This window comes from Gossypium hirsutum, chromosome A01 (genome assembly GCF_007990345.1).
Source record: "Gossypium hirsutum isolate 1008001.06 chromosome A01, Gossypium_hirsutum_v2.1, whole genome shotgun sequence".
Taxonomy (NCBI): domain Eukaryota; kingdom Viridiplantae; phylum Streptophyta; class Magnoliopsida; order Malvales; family Malvaceae; genus Gossypium; species Gossypium hirsutum.
In genome coordinates, this window is record NC_053424.1 from 15,456,830 (window position 1) to 15,462,398 (window position 5,569).

General features: G+C 38.2%; 1 non-coding gene across 1 annotated transcript; it reads left to right on the forward strand.

Moving 5' to 3' along the window:
* Nucleotides 1-258: 258 nt before the first annotated feature.
* Nucleotides 259-365, forward strand: LOC121206814 (small nucleolar RNA R71). The gene has a single exon (XR_005901992.1). It is a non-coding gene; the product is annotated as a small nucleolar RNA R71 (small nucleolar RNA).
* Nucleotides 366-5,569: the final 5,204 nt, after the last annotated feature.

Genomic DNA, 5,569 nt, shown 5'->3' on the forward strand with positions numbered 1-5,569 from the left:
ACATCAATCTTTTTATTTAAGAGTTCGACCTGATTAGAGAGCATGGTGACTGAATCGACATTATAAACGTCGGCAGTTTTCGTTGGCTTTGTCCTCATGACTTGCCACTGATAGTTATTCAGTGACATCTCCTCTATAAACTCATAGGCATCTTCAGATGTTTTATTATTGATGGTTTTGCCAGCAGCTGCGTCAACCATTTGTTGAGTTGAAGGATTGAGGCCATTATGGAACGTTTGAACCTGTAGCCAAAGTGGTAACCCATGGTGAGGGCACCTTCTCAAAAGGTCCTTCTATCTCTCCCATGCACCGTACAGTGTTTCTAAATCCATCTGCACAAAAGAAGAGATATCATTACGTAATTTAGCCATTTTAGCCGGTGGAAAATATTTTAGTAAAAACTTTTCGGTCATTTGTTCCCATGTAGTGATTGACCCTCGTGGTAACGAGCTCAACCACTGTTTATCTTTGTTCCTCAATGAAAAAGGGAATAACAGAAGACGAATGGCATCATCAGAGACACCATTAATTTTAAATGTATCGCATAGATCTAAGAAGTTGGATAAATGAGCGTTGGGATCCTCATCCTGTAAACCATCAAACTGAACAAATTACTATATTATTTGAATAGCGTTAGGTTTTAATTCAAAAGTATTTGCAGCTACAGCAGGTCTAACTATGCTCGATTCAATTCCTGTTAAAGAAGGTTTAGCATAATCATACATAGTGCGTGGAGCAGGATTTTGATTAACCACAATTGCAAGAGGTAGCTGATTGCCTTGGTTTTCAACCATCTCTTCGGCTGGGGGTTGAGTATCGTCTTCTTGCTCGTCTCTGTGTATCTTAAGCTTGACATTATTTCTCTTTGATTTTTTCGAACTGTACGATCGATTTCTTCGTCAAAAAGTAATGGTCATGACGGGTTTCTTTTAGCCCCAAACTATAAAAACCTGCCAAAAGAAGGAAAAAGTAAATTAATAAATAATAATAAAAATTAAATTAAATTAAATTGCAAGAAAAATAAATGGATAAAGTAATAAAAATTGAGCGTTCCTAATATCTTAATTCCCCGGCAGCGGCTCCAAAAACTTGATCACGAGCTTTCGTGATAGGTTTTAAATATTTATAATGACTCACTCTTGAACTAACTATTATCGCTATGTAGGCAAGTGTACCTATCGAATAGTAATATAGTTTTAGCAAGACCGGATTGTCGAACCCAAAGGAACTAAAAGTACTAGGAATGACTGTCTTTTTATTATCTAGCCTAAGAATAAAGAGGTTTTGTTTTAATTAACTAATTATCTAGACTAAGAATGCACAGAGAATAGAATTAGGGAATTGCTTTTTGAAAAATCGATTGAATGAATACAATACCTAAGGAAAAATCCACCTAGACTGTACTTGTTATTCTGGCTTCGAATCGGACGATTTATTCATTTAACTTGTTCTGTAGAGATCCCTAAGTTATGTTATTATCCCTATTCAAGACTAATAACGTCTAATCCCTAGATTGAATAACCGAGACTTTTCTCTAATTAACACTTTAGGGTTGCATTAACTCGATCTATGGATCCCCTTATTAGGTTTCACCCTAATCCGGCAAAATCTCGTCACCCTATGTCTAGGCGCACAATCAAATCCGCTTAATTATGACAAATGTACTTTTAGATACGGTCTATTCCTCCTCTGAATAAGAGTTTATCTTGAATCGGTATCCTGGGATATCAAAACAAGAATTAAGAACACATAATTAAGAACAAGTCAAATATTTATCATATAATTCAGAAAATAATAACAAGATTTGTCTTAGGTTTCATTCCCCTTAGGTATTTAGGGGATTTAGTTCATAACAAAATAAGAAAACATCTCAGAATAATAAAGAATACAAAACATAAAGAAAACCCAAAACTCCTGAAGAGGAATTGAGAAGAGATATTCAGTCTTGATGATGAATCTGACTTCTGAGATGAATCAATCGGCTTTCTTGGAGTAATTCCTTACCCCCTACTCTCCGTCCTCTTTTCTTCCTTCTCTAGGGTGTATTTATAGGCTTTGGAATGCCTAAAAGCCCTCAAAATTAGCCTTTTCCGAATTAGGCTCAACTTGGGCTCGGCAGGGACACGCTCGTGTAACACGCCCTTGTGCGATTACTTCAGGCCGTGCTCGAGCCTGCCAAATTGACACGGCTGTGTGGTCTGCCTGTGTGAGGAGGTCCAGGTCGTGTTGATTTCGCACTTTGGCCCATTTTCTCCATTTTTGGCCCATTTCTTGTTCCTTTCGCTCTCCTATGCTCTCCTAAGTGTAAAACATGAAACTAAAGCATTAAGAACATCGAATTCACCAATTCTAATGGAAAATCATCCATAAAATGCGTTAAACATGGGGTAAAAATATGTATAAATTATGGTTTATCAACTTTCTTCTCCTTCTTAATTTTTTCTCCTCTTCTTTTGTCTAGGCCGAATACCCGCTTACCTCTGTAGCCGAACTTTGCTTTGATTCCATCGATCTCTTTCCCTCCTTCATTTGTCGACCCTCATCTCTCTCTCTCGATTCTATCCTCATTTCCCTTTCATTCAATCGGTTTTTGTTAGCTAAATATTAGTTGGTAAGTCTCTGCATCTTTTTTTTGTTCGGCTTTGATCTTTTTTTTTCTCTAATGCCGATTCTTATCTTTTTCTTTTCTTGATTATGGTGTTCTTTCGGGTCTAAGTAATCTTCGAGGAGTAAAAGAGTTCTCTAGCGCTGCAGATAAAATTGAAACCTTTTTGCTTGTTCTTGATTGAAGGTAATATTATTCGTCGTGATTGATCCAAACTAAATTATGTTGGCTTGGGTTGGTATTGGCCGGATGTCTTTTCTTACTTTGGGATTTGCATTTTCTATAGGCTAATATATATGGATTCAAAATACAAGTTTAAGAAACATGACTAATGAACCCATTTAATGTGCAGATAACCATCAAGGAGGTTGTTAGCAATCTTTATCAGCGTTTTGGTGGGCTGAAACCACACTTATTCAATCAAGGCGAGTGTCGGTGTGTCTTTGTGATGAGGGTTTAAAAAGGTGTTTAATCTTGTTGATTATAAGACTAATCGAGGGTCTTGTTTGAATATAGATTGGTGGTCGTGGACTTCGACTCATTCTCATAAGCAGGTATGTGTAACACTGTTTTTAGATGTAAAACGACAAAGGCTGAAAAGCCAAAAAGCTGAAAAGGTGAAAAGCCGAAATGTGGGTTGTCAACACCACACGGGCAACCAAAAACGGCTGTGTGGGCAATGAGCTTTCATGGGCTGAAATGACACAGGGCCATTTTGGGTCGAGTTGGGCCAAGTAGGCCCAATGGGCCTGTGGGCCCATATAGAAATATTCTCACAAAAGTGTGGTAACTGTTGGGCTAGGTTGTGTGAACCACACGGCTAAGGCTATTTTTGGGTTATGTGGGACATACGAGCGTGTGGGCCCACAATTGGCCATAAAAGGGGCTGTGGGCCCATTATCACTGATTGACTGTTAAAGGTTGCACGAGTCACCCAAGACGAGTGTGGACCTACTGTTGGGCCAGTAACTGTACCCGAACCCTTATTTTTGTAAATGACTGATTTACCCCTACGTCATATATGACTATTGAGCATGCCATATTTACTGTACATTCATTTATATTATGTTGCATTGCATGGGGTGGGATATATGATTTTGGAGGAAGTGTACTGAATGGCTATAAGCCTATTACTGGCAGCTCTACTGCAAATACTGTTTTAGTACCGAAATCGGTACGACTTGGTGTGTAGGGTTGGGTGGGTCGACTTTATCCTCACATGGTGTGTAGTGCTGGTAAGGAGATGGTGTGTAGCAGATGGATTGGGTAGGATCCTCTGTTTGCATACTATACTGAAATGGGCTAAGGCCCAAACTGCCTCTGTTACTGAAATGGACTCAGGCCCAGACTGATACTGTTAATGAAAAGGGGTTAAGGCCCTAACTGGAACTAACGGGCCTAGGCTAGATTGCGTTTACTCTGCTTATTTGATATTTTGGGATTTCACGCACTGATTTTTTGTAAACTCACCCATCTGTTATCTACGCAGGAAATCCTCAGGCTTAGACGGATCGAGGCGGCGGAGGACTCGAAGGTGGCCACTCGACGTAGTTAATTTACTTAAAATTCTATATTTTAGATTTGTAACACCCCTAACCCATAACCATCGCCAAAATAGGTTAAGAGGCATTACCTAACTTATAACTCAAATCAGAACCACCATACAACAATTATTATCTCATTACTAATAAAGTCATTCATTCACATTCAATATTCACATAAAATCAAGTATACAAAGCTAAAACATGCATTCGGGATCAAATTGATAACATATGAAAGTTTCCAAACTTAAAAGAAATTTTCCAATTTTAAAAGGTCACACGCCCATGTGATCAGGTTGTGTGCCTCACACGGCCTAGACACACCCGTGTGTCAAAGCCATGGCAAAACAGAGCATGCATACTGACTTTGCCCTATAGCCAACAGACATGCCCATGTGCTATAGCCGTGTGATACTTAAGAGGTTACTGCTTTGCATACACGGCCACAAAGCACGCTCGTGTTCCCTGACCTTGTGGCACAATGCAAGCTTGGTTTAAGCCAATTTGCCACCCCTTTTTGGGTCAATCCTACAAGCAATTTAAACAAGCATAATTCTACCTCCAACTCAGCCGATCTTTATGCTATGGCATTCACCATTTATAACATAACAATATCAACGATTTCTCTACTCATTAACTTTACCAATTCATACTAAACACAAGGTATATTCACACCAAAACATTTCCTTCTATTCATCATCCAAAACCAAACTAAATCTACCAAAACTTACCAACATTTACCATTTCTTTTGTCCAACGAAAACATACCACAATAGCATATTAACATCACATACCATAAGCCATTCTCAACTTTGAATTCAAACACAAACTAGCCAAATCACATGGCTAAATATATATATACATCACAAAACATACTTCCTTAACTACTAGCCTATACATGCCATACTTCAAAATATACAATTTCAAAAGTACCAAAATGAGGCTCGATAGTGTGGCGATGATCCTTGACAATCCCTGAGCTTGTAGCAGCCTTGAAATCTATAAAACAATACAAACACACACAAAGTAAGCTTTCAAAAGCTTAGTAAGCTCTTACCAAATATTAACAATAAGAAATACGAAACATCATCACATAAATACATATAACATCTCAACTAATCCATCAAATTCAGGCCAACACCAACTATATGTTTATACATACTCAATAAACTTTTAAACATTTTACCACTTACCTCATAGGTAACAAACTTACCAGAATAATTTCATATTTATTCGTTTTCAATCTCACCTTTTGTTCGAGTACTTTAAAACTTTCCAAAGATCATAGTCGCCTTAAATATCCACACACTTAGTGCTTAGAGATTAGCCGAAGCTAGTACGATCCCGCACACTTAGTGCCATCTCAATTGACCGAGAATAAATTGGTATCGCACATTTAGTGCCTTCTATAGCCGAAGCTATG